Source organism: Rhinolophus sinicus, chromosome 2, assembly GCF_057876585.1.
Source record: "Rhinolophus sinicus isolate RSI-liver-muscle chromosome 2, RSI-T2T, whole genome shotgun sequence".
Lineage (NCBI taxonomy): Eukaryota > Metazoa > Chordata > Mammalia > Chiroptera > Rhinolophidae > Rhinolophus > Rhinolophus sinicus.
In genome coordinates, this window is record NC_142502.1 from 51,766,316 (window position 1) to 51,785,615 (window position 19,300).

Consider the following 19,300-nt stretch of genomic DNA (forward strand, 5'->3'; position numbering starts at 1 on the left):
TTGGAGAGAGATTTTAAAACGGGTAAGATATTACTGTAAAGATAGGGCTTTGAAATTTTATTTCTATCCCTTTTGAAATGTTATGAGAGCTACTGTGTTTCCCCAAAAATAAGACCTAGACAGACAATCAGTTCTAATGCATCTTTTGGAACAAAAATTAATAGAAGACCCAGTATTGTGTTATATTGTATTATACCTGGTATCATATCACATATCATATCATATCATATCATATCATATTATTATATTAAAGACCTGTTCTTATATTATAGTAAAATAAGACTGAGTCTTATATTAATTTTTGCTCCAAAAGACGCATTAGCGGTGATGTCCGGCTAGGTTTTATTTTCGGGGAAACACGGTAACAAAGCAAGGATTACTATTATATTATTCATAGATCTTTTTTTCTTATTGAGGACAGCATGTTTTATAAATACAAAGCCATCTTTTTTAAAAAAAATGTTTGGCTGAAATTGTTTCAGTACACAAATAAACTCTTCACCTCTGTTCATTTTGCTTGCTGTCAAATACAAATTAAAATAATAAGAACCATCTTGTGCTCATTGGATTTGTTTTTATAAACCTGTCAGAGCCTAAAATATGATAAGAAAATAACAGTATCAATGTTGCCATGACTTCTGGAAGCAAGAATTTAAAATTAACTTTTTAAGTATGTTCTAAAGGAAAGTTACTTTCCAATAATGAGACGGATAACATTTAACATTAAATTTGTTTGAAATATCATAAATAACCACAAAGCATCAATAGTACAAAGAAAATTCAGTACTATTCTATAATATGGCTAATTTTAAATAATATTAGAAGTGTTGACTGCAGCTCAGATTCTTTAATGAAGTTAATCAGGTGGTACAATACCCAAAGCATCATGAAGTAACCTAAAAAATACTTTATATTAGAAACCCATTTATTTGGACTTAAAGAAACATTCATGAAGAAAATGTTTTATCTCCTAAACCATAAGGTCTGATAAAATTAGTTGAACTTTGGTATGAGGATAAATATAGTGAAATATCTGAAAGAAGAGGTAGTAATTTTTGACCATTTTTCATAATCACCAAAGTAAATTTGGTGGTATTTGGCACTTACTCAAATTATTCCTCTTCAATAATCTCCACATGAACAATTTTGTTTCTAATATCAACTTCAATATTTTGTTATAAATGCTATAATAATCTTATTTTGTTTTGAAAAGTCAAATGTAATAGTTCCTAATATGGGGCTTGAAAAAAGCCCATACCGAGGTATCTCTTAGTAGAAGAGAATTTGGCTGAGATTTGCATTTTAATTTTTTATTACAGTAAATAAATTACCAACAATACTGGAACATATGTGTCAGGTAAGAACAGCTGAGCCCTATCTGGACTCATGTGACCTTGGTCACTAGGAAATTAGAGTTAATTCAGGAAAACAGGGCTGAAGCCATATGGGGTTCATATCAAAGGTGGATCTGAGGCTAGTGCAGTGATCTGAAAGCATTTGGTTGTTAGCAAACCTGTCAGTCCTTGGACTAATTCTGGCAGTTTTGTCTCAAAGCATCTGCAATCTCTTAAAACAGGAAATTTGAAGAGAAGGACAATGAAATAGAGGGAATTGCTCTTCTCAGTGTTACTGAGAGTTAAAAGAGAAATAAGAGTGTGACCGAGCATAACATGATAAATACAAAGCAGAGCAGTTAAAGCAATTTGGTGCAGTTAAGGGCAGTTATCCTTTTTAGGGATTTGAACCAGTATTTGATTGTGCATGCTGCATCATTTAAACACACTCTTCTTTAAATGAGATATCTTGAACTTTCCTGGTCAAATGTTTTCTTTTGTTTCTAATAATAGTAATCAGAAATTATTATCAGTTTGACAATTTATTTTTTTTTTTCTGAAAAGGGAAAAATAAAAGTTTATTTTTGTGTATGTCATCTAAATCTACTAATTATAGTAACTAAAACTGGAGAAGGGACAAACTAAAACCTAAACAACAACAAAAACCTTGGGATATTTGTGCCCCCTGAATTGCAAGCTTTAGTTCAGAAGAATATGCCTGCTGGCAAGCTAGTTTTCTCCCTGAGAAGCCTGTTTCACATTTCAATTTCTCCCTCCATCATTTTCTGTTTTTCTTATTTAAGGCCTGGACAGTGTCAGCATAGTGGTGCAAGGTCTCGTCCAGAGCCATACCCTGTGGAAGTGCTGTCCCCTGTGCTTGTCAGTATCCCATGGGCTTGGGCTGTGTGAGGTCAGGCTGTGGACCATCCAGCTCTACAGTCTGTTTCTGAAGCTCCTCGCCGTCTGCCGCAGGGCTGAACCTCTCCAGCTCTAAGGCAAGGGCTGCCTGCTTCAGCTTGCTTTTGCTGGTCAAAATCTTCTCAACTGTGGCTTTGAGACTTTGGATTCTACCATTTGCTACCTGTAGTTGCTCAAGGAAATCACAGTTCTATTTGCATATGCTGCTCTTGGTGTCTTCTAATTTGTCCATTCTTTGGTTGTCACTGAGAGGAGAGAAATCGATAAGTTCTTCTTGAAGCATATGGTACTCAACTTCATAAGCTTGTAACTGTTTAGAGATGTCCATCTCAAACACCTGATTGATGGTCTTTTCCATTTGCACCAAGCCCAAGTTGGGGAGTATGCTTTTTTTTTTATAAAGTCAGCTATGGTTTCTAGGTTTTCATGCTGCAGAATCAAGGGCTTACGGCTTCCCAACTGACTTAAAAGCAACTTTAAATATGACCTCTGATCCCTGAAGAAAGATCATATCAAAGACTCTGGCCACAAACCCCAGTGGGAATGGTGAGGCAAACACCACGAGACACCAGAGGGCGGCCTAGAGACTGGGGCCCGGTCTCGTGCTCCTCGAGGTGATTGCAGAGGTCTCTGTGGTAATCGTGAAGAAGCCTCGAGAGGGGGTACATCTGGATCTGTAAAATAACGATGTCCTGCTGATACTGTTTCCACAGTGCCTGTCAAATATCAGAAACTTGAGCATGAGAAATGCCTCTTCCTCACCCATGCGAAGCAGCAAAATGCCTGCTACAATGCTGAGACCTTGGCAATATTCTACTTCTCGGTCTAGAGGCCAATAGGCTTTCAACATGCTGTAAAATGACAGTTGCCCTGCCTCCAGCTGGGCTGAGAGGTACAGATGAGTTAGAAAGGTTCTGCCCAAAATTGATAAAAACTGTGTGCTGCTGGGAGGTGAGCTGTTTTAAGAGTTCTTTGTCTGGTGTATCCTCTGGCTGCTGTTTACTGGGACACTGGTGTTTGAAGATGGTATTGCTCTGTGGAATTTCCAGATTTCACCCCAGTCATGATGTGGCCCACCTTGCCCAACAACTGAATGCATTTTTTTGATGTCACACTTAATTTTGGATCTTCCTGGAGTGCTCAGCATTTTTCCCACTCTGTGGTTACTTCTTTAAGACAAGGATTAATTTCTTCCTATAATCAAGCTTCAGGCACTTGTTCAGCAAATCATTTTCAGAGGCTTGCAGTTTTTGATTTTCCTTCTCCATTTTGAGGAGGAGTATCTGTTGTAGAATCGCCTTTTGCCATATTTCTCGAAGCTCGCAAGATGTCCTTTTTTCCTCCCCTCTGGTACAGGGCCAAAGGGTCCATCTTCACAAACTGGTTCTAATGGAGATCACAGGGCAATCTCTCCTGGCTCAGAATAATCTTCATATTTTCTGGGAGAATCACATGCTTTCTATGGGGTTGCCTCTCAGAGGAACATCTGCTGCTTCCACAAGTGTCTCCGTGTCTTTAAAAAGGTATCAATAGCATCACCAAGATGGGTGGTTTGGGTTTCAAAGTCTTTTTGTTCATGAGAAGTCTCTGTGCTCATTGAGTGATACTTCATAAGTTTTCTCTGCGAGACCCCTGAAGACCTCTGAGCTGGTTCTAGGAGTTCCTGGCATTCTATAGGGAAATGATTCAGGGTGTTAGCATCCCTTCTGAAACCCTACTGGGGAGAGAGCAGGGCCCGCTCTTCTGCGGGGTGGCTCTCCGAGTCACTGGATATGTCTGTCATCTTAGGAGCTGAAAGCCTGAAGGAGCTCTCTGAGACCAGTAAGGCCTCCTTTTCACACACAGATGGCTCTTTGCTGGTGTTACTTAAGGTGCCAGACATGGCGCTGTCCACATACAAACTGGTGGAATGCTCCTGACGGTCTCTGACTTTATTACCCCGGAAAAAATATTTTCTAAAGACTCTGTTTAAAGATCTCTTCACTTTGTTTTTCAGCATATCCAGCCTAAATCAAGTGGCACTGGATGGTAATTTACTTCCAGTAGTCTCTGCTGCAATCTGTGATGCGTGCTTTATCTCCCCAATATGGATGTGAACTTTTTGTTTTTCTTCATATAAACATCTCAGGAAAGAAATCATCAGTTCGTTCTCTGGATGCTCCTTTGATGGTCTCAATTTCCGAACCTCCTCAAAAATCAATGCTTGCTCCTGATTAATGTCAGGTGCTCCTGGAGTTCTAGTTTGGTTTGGGAAGAATTCATTCCCTCTATCCATTCACAGAGCTTGTGCAGGCCCTGCAGGGGCAGCCCTCACACAGTGGAGTTGGTGCTTTTGTCCGCTGCACGGCAGTCACCATGCAAGTCTGTTTCACAGTCATCATAATTTCAACCAGAACTTCATTTGTGCACTGAAACACAAAGACGAAATGAAAGCTTTCACCTCCTGAAGATTTTCTGCAGATAAACCCAGAGTGGTCCACGTGTCTAATACCCTGAGAGCAAATGGGTATCCCCTTCAAATTTTTCTGCAATACTCTTCTTTGGTGTCAGGATTGATGAGGTAAACTTCAGATTGAGCAATCGTGACCACAGTTCAATTTTGCTAAGTATCTGTGGTCTGACTGCACAATGTTGTGCCCTGGTGAGATGGTTCTCAATTTTGTTTTCCTCAAGAGCTGCAGAAATGACTACTTCGAAGGCTTCTGTCTTGAAATTCCTTCTTACAGGCCAAAGAGCGCAGCCCAGTCTGAGAGAAGGATGTGTGCTTCGGCCCTCTGGTCCAGTTCCCCACTCCCAGTCCCCTGGAGCACAGATCGGAACCTATCTGTGAAGGAAAACCCTCCCACAGGACTAGCAATCTCAGAATTCTGGGAGATCAAGTCAAATTCGGCTTTCCTGCTACAACTGCTGTGATTGAACTTCTCAAGCACATATCGATTAGGGCTGGCAGGGACTTCTTGTGCGCCACCATCACCAGGCCACAGAAGAGCACCTTGAACTTCTTGGCAAATGTGTCCTCAAACTCCCACTGGCAATGGAGCTCTTCTTGGCAGGTAATCTTCCCAGCCTGGCAGAGGGAGCTGATCTCACAACCTGGCTACCCAGCTGAACAATGTTTCTCTTCATATAAACATCTCAGGAAAGAAATCATCAGTTCATTCTCTGGATGCTCCTTTGATGGTCTCAATTTCCGAACCTCCTCAAAAACCATTGTTTGCTCCTGATTAATGTCAGGTGCTCCTGGAGTTCTAGTTTGGTTTGGGAAGAATTCATTCCTTCTATCCATTCACAGAGCTTGTGCAGGCCCTGCAGGGGCAGCCCTCACACAGTGGAGCTGGTGCTTTAGTCCCCTGCATGGCAGTCACTGTGAAAGTCTGTTTCAGAGTCATCGCCGGCGGCTAGGCGGCAGGCCCCGTGAAGTGGCTGGAAGGGGGGCGGGGTCCAGGGAGGGGACAGGAGCCATGACTGCCCTCCACCCCTGCGGAAGCAGGCTCCTTCTGGCTTATCACTACCCAAGAGAGCTCACAGAACTGCCAGGCCCAGAAAGGGCAATTTTGACAAATGAAAAAAAAAAAAAAGAAGAAAACTGCACTTCACTGGGTGAACAATTTCTCAATCCTATCTAATTAAAAGCTTCCCACCAATTTCACAGACTTGTTATAAGGAATAAATGAGAAAACCTATATAAATCGACTTTTAACAAGTTATAAAGCTCCCTAAATATGTAAGGATTTTATTCTTATTGTGAGTTTTATGTAATCAATCAATGGAGAAACAGAGTAACTCTATGAGAAGACTGTAGTATGTGCCAGCCACTACATTCTTATATCTTTGCCTTTACTTTTTGTAAAATTTATTATTTTTAGGAATACAGAAACATGCCACCTATCCCCCCTACCCCATAACCTGACCTAATAACCCCAGTGAGCAAGATTAGCAAAAGTACCCTGAGCCTTGCTGAGGGAGGATCATTGACCAATGTGGCTTAATATCCAACATGAGACCTTTCCAAGTATGGAGCCTGAGGGACTCAAAAGTTTTCTTTTAAATCTCAGCTCATTTGATTGATTGATTCACTTGCTTACTCATTCACTCACTTGTTATTTCATTTTAATATTTTTTGCACACCAGCTTGGTGTAAAGGACGGTGCCAGGCACTGTGCACACCAAGGTTAACCAAAAACAAATCATGCCCTGTCCTAGCAATACTTAAAGTCTCATAATGCATGGCAAGTAAACTAAGAATTTTAAAATGTTGTGATAAATGCCATGACAAATGACAGCTGAGGTGGAAACTAAATTGATGACAGAAAGTCAGAGGAAGTAATTCCAATTTCTTAATTTAAGATTCAGTCCAGTCACAGTTTTGCTGGGCCTCACTCCTCCCTGTAATTGAAATTCTGCATTACGAATAGGATGGCCAAAAAAGAAAGAAAAGAAAAAAAACATTTGAAACTCTTAAAACAATTATTATTCTTACTTTGTCAGCTCCTTTTCTATGGTTTCTAAACTTTTTTGGGAATGATGCAAACTTTATGATATATATTACACACACACACACATATAGACATATATATATATATATATATATATATATATATATATATATATATATAAAACCTTATGTATATTAAACTATACACGAAACGGTATATTTTTTGTACTATTTGCTGTAAACTTATATACATTAAAATATACACCAAATGGATGTTTTATTTCTAAATAGTAAATAAATTACCTCGGTTGGGTCCTGGGGATCTGAGGAGAAGAGGCAACCAGCTCTAACCACATCTCTGTCTACTGGCTGGAAAAGCCTATTTGATCACAATAATCATGAATTTAATATGTATAAAGTAATGACATCATGACTATATGAATCATTAATCTAAGGTACATTTTAAATAGAAGAGCCATACTCTAACCTAGAGGCTTGAACTGGCCATTTTCTCCAGCTGGAATATATTTTTCTTCCAGCTGGCACGTATTAGTATGTATGTGTGCCTCACTCTGTCACCCCACTCTGATCACCATTTCAAGAGAACTTCTATGATTTACCTTATTTATAATTCCAGTTCCTCATTTATCCCATAATGCCTCCTACTTTTTTTCTTATTCATAGCATTTAATAACTATGTAGAATATTATATCTTTCCTATTTTTATTTATGTATCTGTTCAGTTTCTATCTCCATCCCTACAAGATAAACTCTATGAAGTCTGCGATTTTTGTCCTGTTTTGTTCATCCCTATAGCCCCTATACTTAGAACAGTGCCTGATATATGATAAGTATATAAATAAATAAGGAAAACATGAATAAGTAAATGAATAAATGTATTCTATCTATTGTGCTAGAATTTAAAAGATAGGTATTAGTCTAAGCTCTCCTATAACCAAGTTTAAATGATATTTGATGAGTAATTTCATCTCTAGAACTCAATTTGCTCATCTGCAGAATAAATGGGTAAGACTATATAAATGCTAAGATATCTTTTATCAGAGATGGTCTATATAACTACACATATTTTGAAAAATAACTAGGCACATTAACTTCTTTCTTTCATATTCTGTCCATGACTTAATTTAATAAGGAAAAGAATGCCACTGGCCTAGTTTTAAAGAAAAGTTTAAAGAAAGCCCACCATTACACTGCATAAATAATTTTAAGTTCTATTCCAATGTTAAATTGTAGCTTTAATGTAGTCATAAAAATACTAGGATGCATTTCACATTCCACAAGTCTCATGATGGGAAGTAGGATTAGTATCCTCTTTGTTTTTTTCCCCCATTTTTAGATGGTCACTGTCCTATCCCCTTTTGAAAACAAAACAAGGTACGAAATCCTGATCTTTTAAGGCACATTGCCATACAATCTTACTACAATGATTCCTCTTCATTTGAATGAATATTTTATTCATTTTCTGGATATAGCCATAAGTCCTAGAATATCATAGTACCCAGGTATCTGTCTCTCCTCAATGATGAATGTTTAAAAACTGGCTTTCTGGAAAATAGGGTGAGGCCCAGATTTGTGGTGTTTCCTGGTTTTTATGGTTTAAATATTCCCACTATTGCCATTTTTAAGTATAGACATGAAATCAACCAAACTATAAAATTCCTAAATATTCAATTTCCTCAATTTAATATAAACCAGCTCCAGAACATCATTGTTCTTCCTTCACTGAAAGTCCTAAGTGATTTCTGTTCTTTGACAATCATCTCCAATGACTTTCTTACCAGCACCTTAGCCGCCCAAATCCACAGTCATATAAGGTTGTATTTATCAACACCTGAATTTGCTTTACTTTCAAAATCTATTACCATAGTATCTTACTCTATGATTGCAATCCCTTTTTATCCTAGTTTACTATTCAACTTCTTTACTGGTCACATTTCCCAATCTCATTGGTGTCTGACGCCTATTAATGACCTACATTCTAATTCATTAGCTCCTTCTCTTCTTTATATTCCACTTTGTTCACATGCGTGTTCATGATCTATCATTTCAAAATTATTGTTACTAATACCCTAAACTCACTAAACTTTCTTTTCTTTGAACCACCTAACTAACCTCAATCCTAAATAAACCCAACTATCCACTTCCTCTGAATCTGTATCATGGCGAGCACAGCATTATTGGAGAAAGGCATACTACAAAGTATGAGTTTAAGTGAATGCTAAACAGTACCCAGAAAGTATGCTTCTCTCAACTTATTCTATACAATGTGTATTTCAACTTTCTCTCCTTTCCTGAAACTCAAAATCTTCTGTGGACTCATTCACTGTTGACAGCTGATCTTGCCTTTGCTTCTAAGGTACATTTTAAACAGAAGAATAGAAAATAATGAAGCCATGTATGGGAACAAAACTAATCTAAAACCTTCTTAGATCAAAAATATCCTTATATCGTAATCTCTCTGCTTCGCTTTCTGTTGTTACCCTTCCTCCCACAGAGAACCCTTCATTTTATGGTTTAGATTTCACCACATCCTTTGTCTTTTTCAGGAATCGTACATAATTGTTTCTCTCCTATAACTCTTCTTTACCTGATAAGATTTAAGCATGTGTAAGTCTTTTAGATCTTAACTTCCCTTTCTCTAGTTCACATTCTTTCCCCCCTGAACCGTCTTTCTAAACCTCAAACTTGGTCACGTCAACCCATGTTAACAGGGTTTATGATGCACTCTTCGTGATAGGGCAGATTTATTTGACATGTTCCCTGTGCCTTCCTAGACTAATTCTATGTTCCCATAGTATGTTGCAGCCAACATTTTAATTATACATTCTATTTAATGATTGATTAATTTCTGTATTCTTCATGACTCTTGTTGAGTCATGGTTTCTAGGTATATCTCTATACCTAACACAGGTACTGACAGAAAGGCATTCTATGGATATTTGAAAGAATGAATGGTGTACACTAATGAAATCATAACTAGACAATTAGCTATGAAGCACGGGGTTACTATAAAAGGTATAATATAATTGAAGATGCATTCTAAGGAAAAATTCAATAATACATTTTTATTAATTCTGAGAGGTATCAACTATACATAAAGTCAGAGAATAGTTGAAGGAAATATTCAGATCAATCATAAGCATTTATTAAATCTCATTTTCATGTTGATAAGTTTAAATAATAGGCTAATTACCATTAACATTGTAATCCATTAAAGGAAGACTTGGGTCAATATTGCTACTGCTAATACAAGTACCACACATTCTTAGCTGCTTTTCTTAAAACTACTCTTAATTGAGAACTTACTATGTATAAGATGCTATGCTAAGCAGTATAAGAACATACAGTTAAATCCTCATTTCCATCACAAAGATGAGAAAAGTGAGATTAAGGTAAATATCTAGCACAAGATTTAAAGCAGATTCTTAATTTATATAGTAAAGCAAGTTGCTGTGAGTTTTAACAGTAGACAATTTTGCTGAAATTGCTTTTCTGTAATTGGTCATTGGTATTACTTAAGACAGTGATTTAGAGATAAGACAAAATATACTTTCCAGAATAAGTACTATAAGACGAAGCAAAATAGATGCAAGACAAGAGATTCAGGCTAACAGATTAAACAATGGTAAGTTTAAAAGTAAATGCCCCAAATTCCTTTGCAAAAGAATAATATATGTAATGAAACCTCCCAAACACAAAAAATCCTGTAGAAATACAAAAAGAAAAAAAGATAGAAAACTACAGAATGATATGCATAGTGCCATTTAGTTGAATAGTTTTCAAGAAGTACCCTTTGAAATTAATTTCAAAAATGATAATTTCAAGTATGTGTTAAGTGATTCCTAAATAAAGCTAAAATTAATCATAAGAGGGTGGTAAGAATAGTCTGAGTGTGTACGTGTGTGAGATACACTGGCAACCTGTTCCATTCCCATGACATGCTCTAAGCAGGCTTAAACCCACTAGGGAGTGCAGGAAAAATATTTTAAGCAGGTAGAGGCTAAAATTGATTGAATCCCAGGCCAATTTATATGGAACATAAGTAAATATTCACTATTTGCCAGCATGGGGTTTCTTCCACACAGCAGTGGCTAGAATAGGTAAGGCAGGGTAGCTATACAGTTACATGGTTTGTTATTTGACACTGTCATCTAGCAAAGGCAATGGGAGAAACAACCTACATGTAGCTTAGAACCTTAACACTTTTGCATTGAACTAAAATTAGTTTCCACATGAGAGCATCCTTTGTTTTGACACAAATCTCTACTAGAATCATCTGTCGGAACATAGAGGGGAGACAGGTAGGTCATATGTGGTGATGCCTTTAATTAGCATTTACTTCCCATCATCCAATAATCATTTCATTTAGTATAAACTTTTGAGTTGTCTTTTATGTATTGTCTCAACCATATTGGCAATAATTTTTCTTTTTCTTCTATCCAGGTATTCATTTTTTTACCAACTTATATATATATTTTAAATAATCCCATCTTTGAGTTAGTGTCCCGTACCTGAGTGACTATAGGTCTGATTCCATTTTATTTTTGCTTGCAAAAGCTTCAAGTTTCCTTTTGTTCAGTAGTTCCATGATAGGAATGCAACTGTCACTCAAGAACACTGTCACTCAAGAAAAGGAGACCGAACCAAACCTTTTATACCAGACCTACGTTGTTTCCCAAATAAGTCCAAACTTGAACTATATTTGATCACAGATAACCTTTTACAACCCATAGAACTTTCAACTTCTCTTCCAAATGTAATGTTCACATTTTCAGAGTGGATTACCAAAATATAAAGTACAATAGTATATTTTAAAAACCCCAAAACAAATAAACCAGGCTTCCAAAGTGTAGTTACAGAAAATATACCCGTACATGTGTGTGTATGTCCCTATGTATTCAACCAGTCAATTTGATCAAATTTTAGAATAAGGAATAACTACTAAACTGAAAAATCTAACTTCCCTCTAATTAATTTAACAAAGTACATGAAGCTTTTTATCATGCTTTAGGACTTTATTTCAAAATGTTACCTAGTAAAGTGTACATATGTGATTTGTCAAATTATTTAAAAAAAGACCCATTTAAAAGGAAAAGAAAAATGAAGTTATTTTTAAAAATTAGACAGGAGAATTATTCCTGACAATTCCAATGAAATATATATATATATATATATATATACACATACACATACATACACACACATATATATATATATACACACATATATATATGTGTGTATATATATATATGTATATATACACATACATATTTAGATATAGATATAGATCACTTGAATAAATATCAAAGTATATTTAAACTTATAAAAAACAAGAAAAATTTCTGAAATATTTATATCCATACTATTTATCTTTAAATGTGTTGGTGTCAGCCTAGACATATTATGGTTGAAACAAAGAAAGGTGTGTGCTACTATTTAAAACACAAACTGACTCACGCTCACAAAACTTTTTAAAATTGGAAATTCATTTTAGATTGGGTTGAAGTTTCAAGGACACTTTGAAAATTATAACCATAATTCAGCCTTCTCAATACATAGCACGGGAGCTCAGCTGTGACTAAAAATGCATGAAATTAGATATGGATGAATTTAGTTAAATAAAAGAAAGCTCAACTGAAAAAATGGTGCAAAATAAAAATATTAAACCTAACTTAGGAATGTGACTAAAATTGCCAATAAATCTCTAAAAAGACAAAACAGTAAAATTCTAGGTCATAACCTCCACTTTCCTTAATGGGTATTAAAATTCTATTAGAAATATAAATTAGCAAATTCCTAACTGAAAGCTAATGAATAGCATTAGTGAAAATTGCATTGTAAATAATATAAAAATTATCTGAAGAGAAACTAAAGTTCAGTAAACAACATAGATGGATATTTTATTTGTAATATATTTACATAATTATTCACCCTGTGAAGAGTATAATTTTAACCATCTAATTACTATCAGAGAAAGTGAAAATGAAGGGCTAGTTTACCCTCAGCACTTACATGTGATGATAATTTGGTACTCACTTATGCATTTAGATATTTTATGGAAACGAAGTACTTCTCTACTCTGAAACTGAGTGGCTAAGGAATAATAAAAACAATAACAGTATTTAAGACTACAATGCAATATCATTTGAACTTTTACTGTTTAGCTATTATCTTTACCAATCAGATATTCTATCCTAAGAAAGCAAAAAACAAACAAAAAAGGTCTTTCATAAAAAGCAGTATTCTTTTTCACTAGAATGTTATTAAGTATTTTACTTCCCATGTGACTGTGATGTCCAGAATGCACATAGTTCTCTATAAAGATAAAATAAAACAGTAACTTCTTTTTATATGAACATTGTTGAATCAACACAGCCAAATTACTCTTGCAAATCAAAAACAGTCACTTTAGTCTAAACTTGCTCACATTTTTTTGAATTCCTTTTTTATAGAATTGTCTATAGATGCATGTCCTTTTGAATACTGTTATTATTAACAATTTTATATCCTAGTAAACTTTGTTTTTGAAAATAAGTCAAAGTATTTGGAGTAAAACTATGTATGTTTAAGTAACACACTGCTTTTGTTGTTATTGTTCTAGAAGCAGAGACAGCTACAAAGTAAAGTAGCTGGCTTTCTTATGTTGTATGCAACTGTGTTCTAAAAATAATTCCAAAATGAAAGCTCTAAGAATAGTTTTTTAGCAATTGCAGTGTCAAAGGCAGTCTGCTGAGGTGTTTCCTTTGTGAAATGAATGGTTTTCACTTCCTGTATACAATCTATGGTAGTTGTACACAGTGTAGTCTTTTTAACTCAGTGTTTTTTTTTTTTTTTTCTTTAATGAATTTTTATTTATCTAGCAGAAAAAAATGTTTGTATAAAAACTAAATCTGCCTGTAATATTTTAAAAAAATCTGTATAGGTAACCTGAAGTTAAATTGGATGTTTCAGTTGAGGCACCGAGAAAAAACTGACATAAAACACTAAGTAAAGTGTAAAAAACACTATCATGAAGACATGTAGTCAAATATCTAGCAATTAAATGACTGATCCACAACAAGACATAAAAAGGTAATGAAAGAGATTAAGAATGAACATTTTGAGGATGATTTAAGACAGAGCTATGCTCTGACTGTGATTCTCAACACTCTTTTGCACTGGTTTAGGTGGGAGTACATGTGGCACATACCTCACAACTTGCAGAGAGTGATCAGAATCCCCTGCATTGGTTGACACACAGACATGGCATCCCCCACACAGGAAAGAAAGCTAAAGAACAAATGCATACATGAGAAGTAATGGCACCCATTTCTAGGAGAGGGCAGAGGTGCTTGAATCCCCAGGAGGAGATGTGGGCTCTGAGAAAGAGTGTTAGCCTTTGCCCAAGAAGGCAGTCGCCACAGGAAGAGGCAATTTGCTTTCCTGTTAACACAAATCCAACATTTGCTGAGATAGATGTCATAGCCATTGCACCAGAACCCTGTTGTTAATTCTAAAGAAGCTGCAGATGTTGAGGAAAGCTACCTTTGCTGATGGAGAGTTTTCTGTTACACCATACATCAAAAAGATATGTCAAGAAGATATCAAACCAGATGGTGAAGACAAGTTTTGAGATGGCAGTTTGACTGACTTCAGCCCTAAATTTTGGCTGATGACATCTTTTTTGACTTGACAAAGGTAAGCAGAACTGCTAGCATAACCAACTGACTTGCCTAAGCAAATGCTACCAACAAACTATCTATTTAAATGAATCCAAGACAAATTTTATTTGTTTTAAAAAGATGAGGCCTATAGCAAACTACTAAAAACATAATACAAAACTATTTCTTAAAATCTTGTTATGGGAAAGAAACCCAAAATGTTTGGAAATTTATTTCAAATGAAAGAAAATTCCATTAGAATGCCTCATAGAATATTTTTAAGAGTTTCTTAGGTGCTTTTAGAAAACAAGTTGCATTATTACTAAAACAATTAATTAAAAACTAAGTTTTCTTCAAATTTTTTCCCTCACAATATTGTCATTTTTTAAAATATTGCTTATGTTGTCATAAAGCTCTAAATATTCATTGCACTCAAGTTAAATAAGCAAATATGCTTGCCTATCTCTTGTTCTTACATTTCATGATTTCCAAAGTCTTCTAAATAATGATTTTTAGTAATTATCCCTTAGGAGACTGCACACACCTAACTTAACTAGGCATCTGACACACAGCGATACAATTTTCTACCTTAAATAATATACAGTATTCTTGAGCGTGTCCACGTAGCCCATAAGCAAAAGACACTAGACAGTTACACAGAAAAATTCAGAGAAGTAAAGCCAAGGACAGGGAAAAGGTGTAGGCAAGAGGACAGTTATTAATTCAATAAAGGAATTTAAAATAGCAAAGATTTACGAAGTTTTCTCTATATGATGTTTCAGGTAGTAGTTAATTTGAACTCTATTGCTTTCTATTCAAAGGCCTGGTCGTCTGAAAATTCTCTTTACTGTTGCTACTTGGGGAAAGAGATGTTTCTCCTCTTTAACATCATCTATTGAAGTCATTTCAAAAAGAGGGAAGTCTCAGATGAATGAACTTTCCCTTTAAAAAAAACATCATGTTGATCTGAGCGTTAATAAGCTAGGAACAGCAACAGAATTATAGAACTAGTTTCTGGAGATGTACACAATCTCTTAAATTTAAACAAATTCAAGCAGAGACCAAACAAACTTGGAATTTATATGAATTCCCTCCCAGAAATAGCCATTATAATAAAAATAAAGTGGGGTACTGTTCAAAGTAGGGTGAACAAAAGTCAGTCCATTGTACTGAACTACATAATTTTAAAAAATGGTTTGTTAGTTGGATCTACCAATTCTTCTTTTATTCTTTGTGTTCAGAGAACATAAAGTATGCATCTACATGACCATGAAATATCCAAAACAAAAACTGATATGATACATACTTAGATATACATTTTTCAAAATAACTGGTGGAACTCATTTATCTCAATTTTTAAAATAATCTTTTGTGAGGTTAATTTTAAATAATTTGATCTAACCCTGCTTTTCTGTAACTTACAGTAGTAGAGAATTATTTTATCTGATATATTTTATCATAGCTATGTATATATGTATAATACACGTGCACATAGATATTACTTATATAGATAAAATATTAGGTATAACACAATATCTCATAATAATGCATTGTTTTAAGATTTTTTTCCTCAAGATTTATATTATAATAGTGATGGTTCTGGCCATACATGGTCTTATATTACCCTGTCCTTTTTCAAAGTCCAGAGCATTCACTTTCAGTAAGATTCACTGTGATTCATTAGGAGTTTACCTGGAATTCATTAGAACACATAAACTCATTTTGAACAGATAAGTACTTTTAGAATACATTTTACAGTTGGAAAAGCCAAAAATCATTTGATAAGTCTTCTAATATTTATATATGACATATATCTCATGTTTGATTGGCAGAACTATTTCTAGAATTCAAATCTCCAAACTCCTAGAATTTATTATTACTGATAGGTCACAACAAACAGATCTCACGTGAGACTTCTTTGTTGCTTATCATTTTTGTCCGCCTCTTGCTGACTATGCCCATAGAAAACATTCTTTACTTTTGTCAATCACCGAAGCCCATCATTACTTGTACTCTGTCATCAGATGGCCTTGCCTCCAAACTTGCTGAAGCCATTCAAGTTGGTTCCCTCAGATTCCTTCTGCCTGCCTTGTTTATTACCAGAACTGTTCTCTCCCATGTTTACCCCATTGTGCTATTGCTTGATCATGTGTTCTTCTGCCTCTCTAAGTCTTCATTTCAAAAAGTATGCTTTCTCTTCCTTGTCTTTTTCATCTCTACCTTTCAAATGACTTATGGATAATTTTGATAAAATTTGTAAGACCCAGACACTGAAACTAAAAAGCATTGCTGAGAGATATTAAATAACATTAATAATGGAGAAATATACTACATTTATCAAAAGTCTCAATATTTTAAGATATCAATTCTCCACCCCACCCCTCAACAAAATGATCCATAGATTCAGTGTAATCTGAATGAAATTTCTAGTAGGCATTTTTATGGAATTTGACATGCTGATTCTAAAATTCACCTGGGAATATGAGGACCTAGAATAGTCAAAATAGTTTTGAAAAAGAACAAAGTTGGAAGATTTATATTACCTGACTTCAAGACTCATTATAAATCTATGGTGATCAGGAGAGTTCAACATTGGCATAGACAAATAAACAGATGGAACAGACTAGAGAGTACAAAAAAGTATCCAACATATATGGCCAATTGATTTTTAGACTAGGTTCAAAGGAAATTTAGTGAAAAAAGTATTTTTTTCCAAAAAATGGTCATTGAATAATTGAATTATCCATATGCAAAAATAAAAATAAAATCTTTGATCTATATGTTATACCACATACAAAAATTAACTCAAAATAAATTATAAACATAATTTTAAACCTAACCCTACAAAACTTCTACAAGAAAAAAATAGGAAAATTTAGTTTCAATAAATTTGGCAAAGATTTACTTTAAAAGACACTAAAAACATAATCAATAAAAAATAGTAATAATAAGGTAAATCAGACTTCACTAAATTAAGCACTTTTGCTATTTGAGGGCCACAAATACTTGAATAAAAAGACAAGTCATGGAATAGGAGAAAACAACATGAGTGAATCTCAAAATGATTATGCAGAATTGAATAAGAAAGACTGAAATGAGCACACACTCTTAATTACATTTATATAAAATTCTAGAAAATGCAAACTAATCTGTATTGAAATGAAATGATCAGTATTTGCCCAGAGTTAGGAATGGTATTCAGGAGAGGCGGGGAATAGTTTGCCAAGGGCTACAAGGAAACTTTAGAGGTGATAGATAAGTTCATTATCTTCACTGTGGTATTGTCCCACGGGTGTATACATATGTCAAAGACACCAAATTTACATTTTAAACATGTGTAGTTTATTGTATGTCAATTTTAGCTCCATAAAGCTAAAATAAAGCAGATTTTTTAGTTCTTCGACAAACTTATTCCAAAGTTTATGTATCAGAATAAACTATAGAAAGTTTAATGTTTTAAAAGAATGGGGAAAGGAAATATTCACACTATCAAATAATAGCTATTACTAATATGTATTAGTAAATATAATTTTGGAGAAATAGACAAAAAGATCAATGGAATACAATTACTATTTTAGAAATAGTTCCATATAGGTGGTAGATGGATGACAGAAGATATAGCTAGCTAGATATATAAAAATAGATAGACAGATACTTTGATATATGATATAACTGGTACCATGAATAAGTCAGGAAAGAATTATCAATATATGAAGATGATTATTGAAGAATAGTTTGTCATAGCAGAAAGTTGAAGATGATGTATCTATTACCACTAGCAGATATGTGATAGGAAATTTTGTGTAAAATTTCATAGAAATTGGAAACAATTAACAGTTGATAATCATGTTGACTGAAAAATAAGAACAAAATAATAGATATAAATTTAAAATAAAAAAGTTAGAACCTACATATTAAAAAATAAAAAAGATACACATAATACCCGCCATATATTCTTTAAGGTGTAGCCATATTAAAAATATTAATGATATGCATTAGAATAGCTTGGTATGCGAGGAATAAAAAGGGAAAGGGGCTTGAGGTTCAGTAGGAACGAAAGGGTAACAAAACAAAATTTATAATATATTTTAAAACATTAAAGTAAAATGCGGGGATGGGGTGGGAGATGAGGGTAAGGGGGATCAAATATATGGTGATGGAAGGAGAACTGACCGGGTGATGAACACACAATGTAATTTATAGATGATGTATTACAGAATTGTACACCTGAAATCTATGTAATTTTACTAACAATTGTCACCCCAATAAACTATTAAAAAAAATAAAAAAGAAACAAAAAAGGAAAGTAGGGACCTTGTGTAGACTAATGATAGTGTAGCCAAGGAATAAGATTAATACAACTCACCATGTTTCTAGAAAAGAAAAACAAAAACCAAACTGAACTATTTCTTACCCTTGTTGTTTAGTGCAGTTTTCCTTTAGATTCTTGCTTTTTACATAGATAAAAAAGAATGTAACTCCTAATAATTTTAGCATGTTATAAACATTTCCGTAAAATAATATGTAAAATAAAGCACAGCTGACTATGCTTAGGTTTTAAAGGAACTAAATAAGAGAAAAACACAGAAATATACCTGAAAGTAATGCTTTTAATAGAGTTAAATCCAGGGCTTTAAAATAATTCACGATATTTAAAATATTGGGAAATTCTACCATTGACAATACTCATCAAAATAGGCAGTGATTGTGGAAACTGAGTTTCTAAGTAGTGGTTCAATGCTACAAATTCATATACAGCCTTGGTAAGTTTAAGAGGTACAGATCTGTGGGGTAGTATATCCAAGCAACCAAAAGAATACTAAGGCCAACTAAAGAATTTTAGCCCTCTGTGTCTGCTTTCTGCAGCAAGAACACTCTGATGAGGGCATAAATAGTAATCTTCAGTAATAATCACCTCTTTCTTATCACTGGTGAGGCTCCATTTTATATTG

General features: G+C 34.6%; 1 protein-coding gene and 1 pseudogene across 4 annotated transcripts in view; both read right to left on the minus strand.

The window, feature by feature from the left end:
• GRIK2 (glutamate ionotropic receptor kainate type subunit 2) overlaps positions 1–19,300 on the minus strand; it is a 590,245-nt gene that overhangs the window by 41,908 nt on the left and 529,037 nt on the right. The window lies entirely within an intron of this gene.
• Positions 2,196–5,641, minus strand: LOC109433757 (TBC1 domain family member 1 pseudogene; annotated as a pseudogene).